This window comes from Bubalus bubalis, chromosome 15 (assembly GCF_019923935.1).
Source record: "Bubalus bubalis isolate 160015118507 breed Murrah chromosome 15, NDDB_SH_1, whole genome shotgun sequence".
Classification (NCBI taxonomy): domain Eukaryota; kingdom Metazoa; phylum Chordata; class Mammalia; order Artiodactyla; family Bovidae; genus Bubalus; species Bubalus bubalis.
The window spans coordinates 23,799,931-23,815,758 of record NC_059171.1 but is presented as its reverse complement, the minus strand read 5'-3'; the positions used below and the strand labels follow the sequence as shown (position 1 = coordinate 23,815,758).

Sequence of the window (15,828 nt, the reverse complement as noted above, 5' to 3'; positions counted from 1 at the left end):
CAATATATATCCATACAGCTCCCAAAGTCATCTGTGTAGAATCAGTCACACTGTTCCACACTCTGAGAAACACTTCTTTAGCCAAAGTCCCCTTCAGGCTTCACATTAACAGATGAATTTCAGAGGATCAGGGCTACCTCTCTTGGCAAAGACAGCCCAGAGGAGGACAGATTAAGGAGAAAAATCACTCCCCACCTCCAACCCTATTTTTAAGATGGTAAAAATGAAACAAAGAGGGGAATTACATATGAACAAGGTAGGTAATCCTGGATGTCAGAAGGCTACAGAGAAACCATACGACAGAATATGCTGCTGGGGCTGCTGCTGCTGCTCCTGCTAAGTCGCTTCAGTCGTGTCGGACTCTGTGCGACCCAATAGATGGCAGCCCACCAGGCTCCCCCGCCCCTGGGGTTCTCCAGGCAAGAACACTGGGGTGGGTGACAGAATATGACAGGGCTGATGATGATCAGGGAAGCACTCCAGGTAAACAACTTGAACATATATTTGTAAAGTAGACGCTGATGAAACAACGAATTCACTCAACAAGTAATTATTGACCTTGTGCTTTGTGCCAGATACTGTACAGGTTCCTGGTTTGTTCTTTATCACCACCGTAGTAGATCAATTAAACATCTATCTATGTAATAACTACAGTCTATGTGTGCCATGTTCTCTTCTATTGCCACAACATATAATAATGCTTTGGGGATCACGAATGTCCTATATACTCCTAGAAGAAGACAATCTTAAACATGAAACGTGGGGGCAGTTATCAATCTAAGCTCCCTGCATACTCAGAAATCTCTTCTATCTCATCCGTAACAAATATGATGAGCTTCTGCTGAATGTTTCCAGAGATAGGGACTCCTGAACCACACTCACACAAGACTGTTCTCTCGTAGAGAAAATCGGCGTCTCTGGAATTCCCAGCCATAGGTCCTAGGTCTCAAGCAAGCAATAAAGATGAAATCTTTCTTCCTTTTGACATTTGGAAGCTCATTTTATATTTATCTTGGACTCCTCTTTGCCAAGTTTATGGTCCGTAGTTCAAAAAACTGCTCTTACAAAGCAAACTGTTTTTCCATTAGTTCTCCAGCAGACACATGATCATCTGAAAATGGGAGCCTGAAACCAGGCATGATACTTCATACAGAGTTTATGACAGAGAATAATAGGATAGTACCCCTTCCCACTATTCAGATATCACTGTGTGCATGGCTGTTTACCCTATCCACATTACATTGGCACCAAGTTGGATAGTCGGAGAAGGCATTGGCACCCCACTCCAGTACTCTTGCTTGGAAAATCGCATGGATGGAGAAGTCTAGTGGGCTGCAGTCTACGGGGTTGCTAAGAGTCGGACACGACTGAGCAACTTCCCTTTCACTTTTCACTTTCATGCATTGAAGAAGGAAATGGCAACCCACTCCATGTTCTTGCCTGGAGAATCCCAGGGATGGCGGAGCCTGGTGGGCCGCCGTCTCTGGGGTCGCACAGAGTCAGACATGACTGAGCGACTTAGCAGCAGCAGCAGCAGCAAGTTGGATAGTATCCCCTCAAATCTCATGTTCTCCCTGGAATCTCAGAATGTGACCTCATTTGAAATTGGGTCATTACAGATGTAACTGTTTACATTAAGATGAGGTCATAGGGGAACAGTGCAGATCCCTAATCCAATACCACTAGTAGCCTTATGAGAAGAGAAGAGACACAGATTCACCATGGCGGAGGGAGTGGGAAAGACGCCATGTGACACTGGGGCAGAGATTAAGGTGATGCCTCTGTAAACGGAGGAACACCAACGATTACAGGCAGCACCAGGAGCTAAGGGGAAGACATGGAACAGATTCTTCCCCAAAAAGCTTTAAAGAGAGAATGGCCCTGCCAACACCTTGACTACAGGCTTCTATCTTCTCGAACTGTGAGAAAATAAACTTCTGTTGTTTTAAGTCACCCAGTGGGTGGTAATTTGTTAGAACAGCCTTGGAAAACTGACACAGTAGTTCTGTCTGGCACATAAATAACACACTTCTTTTTTGTTTTTGTTTTGTTTTCCTTCCTGATGATCAGTAACTGATCATCACTGAAGCCAGTTTTTCCATCAGAAATCCATGTCGTGAATATGAGTATGTCTGTCCAGTATTATCTAGTCCCCTCTTTCCACTAGGGGTGGATTACAGATTATGCCTTGGTAGCCCCTTGGGTCCATAAGCACAGGGGTGGTGGACTGCTGGTCATGATGCCGTGTTCTTCCTCTGAACTTGTTCCCAAAATGCAAGTCCGTGTGCCTGATGCACAGCGAGGCCAAACAATACAAAACATCAGAGTTCGGAGTAGAGAAAGATTTATTACAGGGCCCTGCAAGGAGATGGGAGGCTCATGCTTTAAAAACCCCGAACTCCCCAAAAGTTTTCAGCAAAGCCCTTTTCTAGGAAAGGTGAGGGAGGGGTGTGGTTAGTTGCTGCAGACATCTTGTGTCAGATTCCTTTGTTCTTGAGGTCAGATAATGATGCTCCTGTAAATCTCTACGGGATGAATGTTATTCTCTGTTCTGATTAGGAAGGGTCCAGGTCCCAGGGTACAACTTTCATCCTCCAAGGTCTGGGTCCAGGCTAAGAGGAGACACAGCTCAGTTGGCAGCAGGTCCCTCAGGGCCAAGTTCCCAGACCCTACCCAACGGTCATCACTGAGGGAGCCAGGTGCCCAGCCCAACTGGCTCTCAGGCTCCTCAGGCCGCACAAACTGGGCGGAGGCAGGTCCCACAGGTTGTGACCTGCAGACTCGCTGCTATTAGGTCACAAAGGAGAGGATGGGGGAGACATTCATGGCTGCCATCAAGGCCTGAGCCAAGGCCAGTGGGCAGACACAGCCTTCAGCCTATTCCCTGGGCCCTCCCAGCTCACCCACTGGCCCAAGGCCTGGTGAGCTAGAGGGTCTTGGGGAGAGGCTGGGAGCCACCTCTTATCTCACTCTCTATCTCAGGATCGACACTCCACCAACAGCTGAACGAATCCCCCCCACCAAAGGTTGCTCCTTGACAGCTGGCTGCTTGTGGGCGGGGCCTGCTTCGGTGCTGACCAATGGCTGAGCAAGACTCATTGCCAGGTAACAGATGAGGAGTAACGGCGCACAGGGAAGGCAGTGGTCTGACACTTTTTCTCTCTTTCTGGCTCCCTCGGAATTCTAAGTCTTAAGCACAGAGTCCCAATCACGGAAAACAGCTAGAGTTGACTTATTCCAGCACCAGGTTATCGTTTCCAAGGTCTCGTTCTTCATCATTTCCTTGATTCCATAAACTCTTCCAGGACCATACACTGAATCCCTTTCTGTTTAAATAATCCAGAATCAGTTTCTATTTAATTCAGTTAAGGAGCGCTGATAAATTACCAGGCTGAAGCTTTGAATTTTGTTCTGTTGTGTTTTATTGCTTATCGGATTTTGACTTACCACTACTAGTAGGTTCCATTGAAATTTCAGCTTCATTTCATTCCCTTCCACAAAATAATATAATTCGCTCAATACTTTTCCGTGTATAATTGTCTGTAATGGATTTATTACTGTGTTTTGCAAGCCTCTATGCCTCTGCCCAAGAAGAGGAAGCTGATGGAAAACTTACAAGAAATGAATGCACAGTTTCCACCTGGACTACTAACAACCTTTTCACTCTCACTCCCATTAACAGTGAACTAGTCACATGGTTTGAGCCCTAAATCAGGTCCAACTGGAAGCTAGATACATATAACAACCCATGTTTTACTCAGTTACACATCCATGAAGCCTCTCTTTTTATTCCCCTCTCAAGTCACTTAAAATCAAGTTTTCTGATTCTTATGGTGAAAATATATGAACAAATTCAAGTTTAAATAGTTACTTTCAAGGGCATAGCTGAAATATGGTGAATTAGCAGCGTACAAGGACAAAGAAGGGTGCAGGCATCATGCTAAGATCTTTACTTGCTTATCTTACTAAATCATCACAAGAATCATACCCATAATCCGGTTAATGTGATTTGCAAAAGATAGGAGAAGCTGGAAAGTCAAGTTATTTGTCCAAGTTTTCACAGCTGGTGACTAAAACATGGAGATTTGAATTCAAGTTTGAATGATTCAAAAGGGAATGTTTGTTCAAAGTTGCCATCTGTCCTGGCTTTGAATTTTAAGTCTTTCATTATCGCAACTGATAATATATCTTTACCATAAGTTACAAATAAGACAACATACATAAAATACTTTACAACTCACAAAGTATTTCCAACACATGCAGATTTTTACATTTTCACTGAATCTGAAACTCTTCAAGGAACCACAACGGCAACAGCACTGATTTAAAACAAAAACAAAACTATTAACTTAGCAACAGAACCATCAACAAGGGCCAATATTCAATTTTGTTCACTCCAATTAGGAAAAAATAAAGATATCATTTTGATCATTTAAGTGAAGAGTTGAGCTCTTGTACAAATTCAATTAGAGATCCACTGATGCCTGTCTTAATCTGTCTATAAAAGACCTTTATAACAACTGAAATGAGAGGTTCTTGAGTTGAATAACCATTTTTAAATAAACAGAATAAACATGGCTTTAACCAAGAGAATAAGTGTGCTCTTAAGTGGAGAATGTTGGAATGGAGACTCTATAAATAGACTCAGCTGAAATGATGTAGCATAACCTTCGGCAAATCACACCATAACCCTGAGTCCCCAAGGCCCCATCAGTCAAAAGAGGACAAGACCACTTCACCTTCAAAACCCCATCCTAACTATGATCCACTCCCAGGTCCTTTTCCACCTCAGTTTGCTCACCAATGGCCCCACTGCTTCCCCATCCTGGACAGTAACCATTTAATTTCAGCTCTAGAAGGACACACAAGCCCATCACCATCACTATTGACAGGCACTTTGCTTTGAAAATATTTCCTCTAACCCTACAGTGAATTCTATAGGAGAAAAAAAATTCTGTTTCAGAGATGAGGAAATTGGAGCACCATAAGGTAATTAAAAAAAAAACAAACAAACAAGCTTCATCTAAAGTCACAAAACTACTAAGGAAGAGTGCCAGATCAACTCCCTGGACTGCTATACCTGTTTTCTGCTACTGGGTAGTGAGTGTTCTGGCTCATCCGTTGGTCTTTTCCAAATACATCAAATTGATTCACAAGCCAGGTTGCAACGCTAGTTCAAATCAAAACGGCTGAAATCATGTTTCATAACCCAGAAGACTAAGATCTATGTTCAGTGGAGTCCCAGACCAATGTCAAGTACCAGGCATGTTTGTGTGTAAAAGAAGCTGCTTCCAGCACCTGTAACTGTGCTCCCAATGACAAACAATATACCTCTTTCACCACTTTAAAAGGACAGAGACAGCTCTAAACCACAAAATTAGAAGGGATTGTGTCAACCAACTTAGCCCAGTATTCAGATTCCAAATGATATAACATAATGAATATTTCAGAGATAGAAGAGACACACTCTTTATAAGGCTGAAAGCCTTGGGAAATCTTCTGGGCTATTTGCTTCTTCAGATGAATAAGCATTTATGAACGAAGGTAAAACCTTCCACAGGTAAGGTTACCTTGCTAATAAGGTAAAATGAAATTAAAAACAGAAACTCTCTTTGCCTTTACTATAGCATAAATTTCAAATTCTTGCTTTTGTTGTTCTTACTCTTGAATTCAGCAAGGGCAACATACACTGTTCAATAACATTTCCAGTCTTTACACTGTCCTTCTTTGAACTGGACAGTAACTGACCTGCCTCAATGACCACCCAGTTTGTTTCAGGTAAGAGAAGCTGCCATTAGCCCACTCCCCATTCCCAATACGTATACTCTGAGAGTTTAAAGCCCAGGTAGTGCCTAGTGCAGCAGGGATGCTCAGCTCTGTAATCTTTGCTATTTGTTTCATCAAAAGAGTCACAGGATACACTCAGTTTTTGAAAGTGAGCCTTTGTTGCAGTTTTATTGATGAAAATGATTTGAAATTCTGCTTCACTCTAACCATCTGTACCAGCCAGCCCACTGCCTCCTACTATGGCTATTAAATGTATAAAAGGGCACACATCAGCTCAACAAGTGTCTGCGGGAAAAGAAACCATCTCTCCTTGCTCAGATGTCAAACAAAATCAATAACTATTTCCAAAAGAAAGGAAGAGGTAGACAAGAACTGACCCCTTTCACCTCAAATTGCTTGCTCCCTCCTTGTCTGATCTATAGAGAAACCCATGTAACTGCTTCCCTCCTTTTTTTTTTTTTTACTCCTTCTGCATTTCACCAAGGGGGTCTGAAGTATCAATGTTTTCAAGAAAAGGCTATATATATATATATCTATAGCCTCTTCAAATTTAATGAAAATGAATACCTATCTTGTGTTTCTTTGTAGAGACGGACTTTTAGAGACATACATGAAATACATGTATGTTACTCTAAATAAACGTGGTTTTGCAAACCAGTTGCAATGAACAATGCAGCTCAGCATTGAGTTCAAGTGGCCAGAGGAGAGCCTGCTAGTGTTGAAATTACACAGGCTCGCTGAATTTACAAAGAGTATTATCATTGGTTCAGATTATTTTCTTGAGGCTTCACAGAGCCCATGAGAAGTGCCCTCGATCAACACCAGTGTGGCTCACAGTGAAGTTCTGTTTTCCTCACTTCTTTCCCTCTTGTCTTCGGGAAGAGGAAGCCTTCCTAAGATCAAGAATATGCAACTAAACAAACAACTGAATAAGGCAATTAAGGACTGCAACAGAGAAACTGAGGTTGCCTTTGTGGAAAACAAGGGCTCTCCCCACCCAATATTTTTCCAAGAGACAAAGCTCTGTTCCTCTTAGAAGCAGGAAACAGTTGTTTGTGTTTGTACACACAGGAGTGAAGGAGGGGATACTGACTGCCCCAGAGACTAAGCAGGAGGCTCTTCTGCTGTGTGAATTCCTGAGGGACTGAGGGCTGGTGACGGCCAACGATGGAGGGAATGGTTATTATAACAAGAAAGGAAGTAAGCAGCCCTAATGAGAATCCCTTTAGAATGAATTCTGAAACCAATCAGCCAACCAACAGAAGCACTGTACAGGTGGAAGTAGACAGAGGGGAGAGAGTGGAAATGCTGACCAAATCTCTTCAGTGTCATCATGACCAAGGTTTTATCTAACAGGTGTTCTGGTGTTCTGAGTTCCTGCACGTGGGCCATCTTAGAACAGCGCCCTGATCTTATTACATCTATGAGTGTAAGCTATTGTTCCTCCTCTCCAGGCAGTGTATTGTACTACAGGCCAGAAAGGTTTGCCTCTCAATACATGCCTTGCTGTCGATTTAAAACTGAAACTAAATCCATGAAAATTATATGGGATTCTTACCTTTCTGTGTGGATACCTACAAACACTAAGGTTTCATCTGGGAACATTTCATGAGGCTTCTAATAAATGTTCAGCTAACATTTTCCTCTGGTTCAGTTCAATTCCTCACTATATGAAGAATTTATTAAATTTAAAATAAATTAATATTAATTAAAAATTAAAGCTATGTATTTGTAAAAGCAATTACCAAACAAATTCAGTGAAAAATACCCCAGTAGAACAGTTTTAACTTGTTATCATCAAAAAAAAAAAGCTTACTCAGCTCCTATACATACTATATGGGCCTTTCAGACATTCCCAACCTATTTTAGGACCTCTTTTTTGAAGGCTGAAAAGAAGTTCTGCTAAAAGGAAATCTCTTTAATTTACTTCATTAAAGCAAGTGTTTTTGTAAATGGGGAACAGTTTGCAAAGACAGTCTCTTAATATTAACTACTTTTGATTTTTCAAGGTAGACTTCCAATGAAAACATGTGAAAGCATCCTGACAGGAGTAGCTTTTCATTCTAATCACACCTGTTCTAAGCCAGGGTTCCTCATCTTCAGTACTACTGACAGGTGTGTGTGTGTGTGCTCAGTCCGACTTTTGTGACCACATGGACTGTAGCCCGCCAGGGTCCTGTGTCCATGGAATTTCCCAAGCAGGAATACTGCAGTGGGTTGCCATCTCCTTCTCCAGTGGATTTTCCTGACCCAGGGATTGAACCAGCATCTTCTGCATTGGCAGGCAAATTCTTTACCACCATACCACCTGGGAAGCCCCAGTTGGATAATTCTTTGTTGCGGGGACAACTCAGTATATTGTGGAACATTAGCAACTTCCCAGGCCTCTGCACAAACGATGCCAGTAGCACCCCTCCCCACATCTCCAGGTACCACCAGTGTTCTTTGGGGGGCAAACTTGCCCCTGTTGAGAACCAAAGTTCTAAACCTATCAGTAATATCTATTCCCTGGAGTAAGAGAAAGTGATTTCTCTTTTCCCACTTTGGTTAATATTTCTCTCACTCATTATTCTGCTTCATCAAGCCATTTCACCACTTTTTTTTTTTTTTTTTTTGGTAATGTCTTTACCTTAGGGCTGCAAAGAATCTGTTGATTATTGATTATTTCCTAAAGCAAACCTGAATTTAGGTAACAGTTCTCCAGGAAAATTATTGTCAAGCTAGACTTCTGAAGACTAGGAATCAGTCCAAGGGTACAACCCTTTGTATTTCAAATGCAGGAAGTTTGGAGTTAAGGAGAGAAGGGTTTTCTCATTTCATACTGAATTTAGCATTATATAAATGAAGTTTTACCTCCACACTCATATAATATCTTCAGATGCCTAAACTCTAACTTTACTTGATATCCTAATCAATTTGCCTAACTCTCCTTCCTCCATGACTCTCCAGCAAAAAACAGACAAACATATTTCGTTACATCTATTTGAACAGCACTCTGGGGAGAATTAACAGGCAAAATAATAGTTTATTTTACCTTCACCACATGTATTAACAATAATCAATGAAGAAAAAACAGTGGTAGAAGCAGAAAATGGCAGTATATGTCTTTTTATTCAAACTTTTCACCTTACAGATATCCAGAATCATGGTCATATTTCAAAAGGTATATTCCAGTAGTTACTAGAAACTGGCCTAGCCACTGTCACATGGAATAAGACGATACATCCCTGCCATTAGAAGCTTGTTGGTCTTTCTGCTGTGTCCCTCCAAGGGTCAGTGATCACCCTGCAAGACTACCCTTCCTATGGTCCTCATCATTTTTTTAGAGTTCCTCACTTCCCTTCCTCTGAGTTTCCCCCCTGCAATCTGGATGTTCAGAATTACTTCTGATGACTGCACACACCATCTTAGAGCCCAGTCTGCAGAGACATCGGCAGACAGTAGGTACAACTCTCGCTCCCCCTTCTTTGAGTCCCTCCACAGATGGTACCGGTTTCCAGAGTTGACTTCATCCTCATTTTTCATATTTAGTGAAATATGCCACTCCCGCTCTGCCGCCCCCTTCCCCTCTAATTTCAGATCTGTACATTGCAGAAGCTTCTTCCTTTCTTGAGGTCGGTGGGTAAAATATCTACTCGTCAAAGAGGCGCTTTTACATACAGCTTTTTTGCCCTCAGAGTTGGTTTAGTCTACTAATCTAGTCATTTTTCCTTTTTAAGTTACAATTTAATTACCTGTGGGGAACTCAGGGGAGACCTACCTCCGGAGAACCAGTAAGTGCCACTCACTCTGTCCAATTTTCTGGACTCTAGCTATTTGGAGCCATCACTCGGGGTCCGCTGGGCAACATCACAGAGTCACCTGCAGGGGCAGCAGAGCGAACTGCGGAACCCCCCGCCCCCGTCCCCGTTAGTGACGCCCCAGGGAAAGAGCCGGGGCGGATATGGGAGCCCCTCTAACCACCGGGATTCCTGGGATTCCCTCTGGCAGAAGAGGGACAGCCGCGTCCTCCGGGTACCGAATCGGAAGACAAGACCTGCATCAGGTGTGGGGGTGTGCAGGAGCCGGGAAGAGGTTAGAGAAGAACATCACTGGATGAGCAAAGAATGTGACCCTAGGGAAAGGAGGCAGGAGAGACGCAGGAAAGCACGTTTCCTTTAATCCCCTCCCCGTGCCGCCTGTGGAGCCCTGGATCTCCTCGTCATGGAGACAGACTGCATCAACACAGGCGACCCCGGGCGGGCAACACGCACACTGGCGCGCGCGCACACGAATACTCACACGCCCCGCCGCGACTTGCACACTGCAGACTTCTGCCTGACTTCTCGGCCCCGAACACCGCACCTTCGGGGCGAGACCGAGGGCTCCTGTGGCCTAGAGGAGAACCCCCCACTTCCACATCCCCCGAAACATACACATTCAGATCCTGCTTTGTACCCCAAGGGTGTTTGGAACCACTTAAGGGAAGCACAGACAGCTCCCCTGCAAACGACTACCTTCCCGGTTGCCTGATCTGTCCAAATCTACAAACTCGCCTTAAGCAAGCCGCCCTGTAACCAAGCCAGGTAGGAGATGAAGGAGGAGCTGGCTTGCAAATGAACCTCAGAGAACCGCTACTAAGTCACTATTCAGAGGACCACACGTAGCAGCCTGCAAGCCTCTCCTGAGCCTTTTGGTCCCAACCCTGGCTCCATTCCTCAGCTCGATCGCTGCACTGTTCCCCTCCTCCCCTTCACTCAAATACCCCAGCGATTTTCCAGCTGGCCCTTCCGGGCCACTTTCTGCATCCATCCTCTCTGCTCAGCCAGTTCTCAACATTTGGCCCCGCATATTCGCTGCAAAGACCTTGATCCAAGGCTACCTCTCTCCATCATTACACTGCCCTGATCTGGTACAGATTCCCCAAATTATTACAGTCCACTTGCTTCCCGAAGCAGACGGCCTCTTCCACCGGCGTCCTTTGCTCTGGTTCAAATCCGCTTTCCACGCGCCCCACTTTCCATCCACCTTCCCTCCCGCCGCTCCAGCCAGGACGCGCTCACCCTCTCCTATGCCTTCCACACTGGGTTCTCACGTCGCTCCCACCTTATCCCCCGGGGACACCCTTCTTTCCTTCTGCGGCTGTTCTCAGCCAGAAGCCCGCATCCCAAACCCAGCCTCCCAAGCCGGCACCAGCCCGCTTCCTGGCAGTGCGGTCCTTCCCTCTCCCCAAGTTGGCCCCCTTAGCCTCCAACCGGAGTCAGTCCGGCCCTCCTGCTTTGCCGGTCCCCCGACTCCAACATCCCAGGGGTCATCACTTTCAAACTAGCCAAAAGGCTGGCCGAGGCGCCGGGCACCCGGGTCAGCGGGGCCAGCCGGCTCTCCGGAGCCCCAGCCGCGCCTCCCTCCAGGGCTTCCCCGGGGGCGCCGGTCCCTCGCCCCACCGCCCAGCCACCTCACAAACTTACTTGCGGGTCGCCGGGAGGGGGCTGCGGTGAGCGGCGGCGGGCCCGGCGGCGGCGGCGGCGAGTGCGCCCCTCTCGGCGGGGCTGGGCTGCGCGGCGCCGGCGCTGCGCTCCTGCGGTCGCGCGGTGGACGGGCTCAGCCTGACGCAGCCCGGTTCTGCCCCCGCCGCCGCCGAGGCCGCCGAGCGCTTCCAGACATGCTCAGTTTCCAGACCTGCCCGCGTGGACGCTACCATGAGCGAGAGGCGGCGGGGGAGACAGAAGGGAGGCGGCCGCCCGCCGGAGGCTACCACGCCCGAGGCCGAGGGAAAGGGGGGGGCGACGCGCCGCTAAAAATAGGTCGTGCGAAAGCCGCTGCTCGGGTTTAAAGCGCCCCCCCCCACCCCCACCCCAAGGCCTCCTTGGCGCTCGCGCGTCCCCGCAACCGGGGACTGGGGACCTGAGCGCGCGCGTCCTACTAGGTCCCTGCTCGCGCTGGGAACCTCACCCCGGGGAAAAACCGAGCTCTGCGCCCCAGCACCCGAGAGTCTTCGCCGGAACGAAGCCCCAAGCTTCCCCGATTTCGGGCTCCAGTCTGTCAGGCAGCCCGAATTTCAGGCTCTAGCCAAAGAAATGAAAGAAAGTTGGGTTAAAGCGGTGGAAAAGCTCCGTGACAGTGAAATTAAGACTTCTGAAAGAAAACTCTAAGTTTTTTGGAATGCTTAGTTTTGCTGGAAGGAAAAAGGAGGAAAGGAGGGTGATGATCCACGGCCGGGAGAGGGGGCTCTGGAAAGAGCATGTAAAAATACAGAATTCTTTTCAGGGCGTCTCTGACTCCTCATTCCACAGGATTTTGCATCGTTCGCTGACATCCTCCCTTGACCTTGCTGCTACTGCTAAGTCACTTCAGTCGTGTCCGACTCTGTGCGACCCCATAGACGGCAGCCCACCAGGCACCCCCGTCCCTGGGATTCTCCAGGCAAGAACACTGGAGTGGGTTGCCATTTCCTTCTCCAATGCATGAAAGTGAAAAGTGAAAGTGAAGTCGCTCAGTCGTGTCCGACCCTCAGAGACCCCATGGACTGCAGCCTACCAGGCTCCTCCGTCCATAGGATTCTCCGGGCAAGAGTACTGGAGTGGGGTGCCATTGCCTTCTCCGACCTTAGTGATTTTGTTATTCTTGTAATCTGAACTGTAATTTCTTTCCCGCACGTTTTACCTCCACCCTTCCTCCCTCAAACCAACTTTACATGCAAAAAAGGAAAGGACGCACACTGGAGACGGGTAGATTCTGACACCTGAATGGAATTCAGCCAATTGGTAACCCTACGCAGGGAGGGCTCGGTACTGTTGACCAGTTCGGCCAGAAAGCATCCTGAGGTCTCCTGAGTATCCAGCTCTTTCACACCTCAAGGTCTTAGAACCGTCGCACCTGCAAAAACACCTTCCCCGCTCTTCATTTTCAGTCTGATCTACCTTCATTCCTAGAAATCTACTTTTGAAAATTTTTCTTCCTTGAAGTGAGAGGTACAAAAGTTTCCTGGGTCAAATTCCCGTCTTCATTCACCCTTCACAACCATCCAATAAGAGAATTAGTATTATTCCTATTTGAAAGATGAGGACGTTGAAGTTCAAGGACGTTCCTCTCTTGTCTGGAATCATAGTGTTGAACCCAGAGTCTACCTGACTAGAAACTCCAATGGCTTCCGTATAACCTATTTCTTTGAATCAATAGCTTTACCTGATAAGAGCTGAGGGGGGGGGGGGGGGGGTAGGAAATCGATTTTTCTCTGTGGAGTGCTCAGAATGAGAAAATGCCAAATATGAGTTTGCTCTTCATTATTTTCCCCCTAATTTCTTTCTCAACATTCACAGCTTAGACTGTGTGTATTCTATTGAAAGTGACGCGTTTTGTTTTTATTCATTCAGAGAAGATGTACTGTGAATATTCTAAGAACAATGCACCTACTGGCAATGTATTTTATATCCCACTATTCAGAGTCTTTGCTACGCCTACTTTCTTTTGCTGTTGTTACAAGTTAGTGAGGTTTCCATAAGCCTACTAAGTAATGTAAGTGTACATTTTCACAGAACTGAGTGGTATGTGTCTCTCTGGACTAAGTTGTCCTTGCTCTTACCTCCCCTTCCTCTTAAAATTTAGTGCCATGTCTAGCCCCAAATAGATGATTGCTTAATGCTTGACCTTTTACTTGCTAGTCTCCAGCTTCTCCATTCCTTCTTCCTTTGGTGTGTGCATCCCATAGATGTCATCTCCAGAACTAGAGCCACTTGGTAATGACACCAGGTTCCTAATTTTAATGACACCAGGTTCCTAAGTTTCTATGAGCAATTCACTAGGAAGATTAAAATGGAATTTCTCCTAGAGTATCAGCACAATTCCTTTCCATAGGTACTGAAAGAAGATGAAAAATACACTTTATCTTCATCCCAGTTGTGTTTCTTCTTCCTTTCTCAGTAATTAATCCTATAGTGGGTATGATTATCTGGACATCTTCATGCTACAGCATGCATACTAAGCTTAATCATGAAACAGGCAGATTTTGATGTCAAAGTGAAGCCTGTATGATTTCCTACCCATACATGTAGTTCAAAAACCTGCTGCCTTCAGGATTCTTATTAGCCAGTGACAGAAAATTCAACTCTAACTTACTCAAGCAAACAAAGGAAACTGGGCTGTGTATCGATAACTCAGCTGGGCTGATTCAAGGCTTAATAGCATCGGCTGGAATGTGTGTGTGTCTCTCTCTCACTTGCTCTCAGCACTGCCTTTTGTTTGGGCTTCGTTCTGCATCAGACTGTGCCCAGAGTGCAGCTCCAGCCTTACGCAGATGACAAAGTTTGCGATCTTACAAAGAAAGCAAACCTTGTGCTCTGATGAGCACATCAATCTTTGTAAAAGGAGTCTGGTTAGCTGTCCTTGTGCATCCTCTAGGGGAAGAAACCTCTCCAAAGGAGATAAAGTATCCAGTCGGTAGAAGGGATAAGGGATGCTTGAAAGATAGAAATAATAGGCATCCTCCACAGGCATCCTCTGTGTGGAGGATGGGATTTGTTTCCCCATAGAACAAAAGGGACGGCAAGCCCATGGCAGGATATCAGTTGATTTGAGTTATTCAGAAATGAGCAAAAGAATAATGATGCTTGCAAGTGTCTGTCCTCTTTTTAGGAAGAGATACTTTGATTTGCCTGCCTAAGGGTAGCAGTTAGTTCCTCTTTGTTGCCTTTCCATCTATATTTCAGGGTCATAGATACTTACAAGGTGGTGCCACTCATTAAAGCTTTCTAATGAGCCTTCATTCAGCTGAGCCCTCAAGTCTGCAATCTGTCTGTATGAGAAAATGACATTTTCCACATTCTTAAAGCCCATTATTTCTTTTTTGATTTAACATACCTGATAATTCTGTAAACCATGTGACAATTAAAAACTGGGCTATTTCTCTTTTGCCTCCAATCCTGACAGGGAAATGCTGTTCTTCCTATGGTAAATATATTATGTCTTTCTTATGGATCACTGTGAGAATTATTGAAATAAGTGATCATCATTCCGTTTCTCATACCCCAAATCCATGAATTCACTTGTTCCCTTTTTTAATATTTGTTTATAAATAAATAAATGCAATCTATGAGTCACTTCATTTAAACTGTATTTTATAATTATATTAAAATCATCAAATTCAGATCTCTTCCTTAATCTTCCTCCTCATTGACTTCCTTTATTTTTTCTCATTGACTTCTAAGAACTCCTCAGTCAGTGTCTCTTGCACTACACCTTATTAATCCACACTTCTGATTATTCCTCTTCCATTTTCCTAGTTCTTTGTCCTTCTCTTACACCACCGTCCCATTTGTTTTTGTTATCTGTATACTTGTTTTTCCTCTCCCACCAAAACACAAGTTTGTAGAGGATTGGAACTATAGAGAATTTATGTATGTGTGTGTGTTTTCTCTTCTTCAGTGTTTGACAGATGTTTGCTGAAGCGTTCAGTCAGTTCAGTTCAGTCACTCAGTCGTGTCTGACTCTGCGACCCCATGAATCGCAGCACACCAGGCCTCCCTGTCCATCACCAACTCCCAGAGTTCACTCAGACTCACATCCATCGAGTCAGTGATGCCATCCAGCCATCTCATCCTCTGTCATCCCCTTCTCCTCCTGCCCCCAACCCCTCCCAGCATCAGGGTCTTTTCCAATGAGTCAACTCTTCGCATGAGGTGGCCAAAGTACTGGAGTTTCAGCTTTAGCATCATTCCTTCCAAAGAAATCCCAGGGCTGATCTCCTTCAGAATGGACTGGTTGGATCTCCTTGCTGTCCAAGGGACTCTCAAGAGTCTTCTCCAACACCACAGTTCAAAAGCATTAATTTTTCGGCGCTCAGCATTCTTCAAGTGTTAGTGGGTTATAAAGGGAAGGTGAATGTTTAGATCTGAAAGAATGGGTCTAAGCCTTAAGTTCCTAGTTTCATTAACTGGAGAAAGGCTGGAGAGGGCTGATGCTGGGGGTAGGATGACATGGCATGTAGATTTTTCTTGTCTCTCCATTTTGTCTGGGGATAGCTCAGTATAGCCCCTTCTTCCCTCCCTGACATTTTCTTACCAACCT

At 45.3% G+C, this 15,828-nt stretch overlaps 1 protein-coding gene across 1 annotated transcript in view; it reads right to left on the bottom strand.

Annotated features, from left to right (window-relative positions):
- OXR1 (oxidation resistance 1) overlaps window positions 1-11,358 on the bottom strand; it is a 543,504-nt gene extending 532,146 nt beyond the window's left edge. Inside the window, exon 1 of the mRNA XM_044928605.2 lies at window positions 11,235-11,358. The gene's annotated coding sequence lies outside the window, so the exon portion shown is untranslated. The remainder of the gene's footprint in view (window positions 1-11,234) is intronic.
- Between the last annotated feature and the right edge of the window lie 4,470 nt (window positions 11,359-15,828).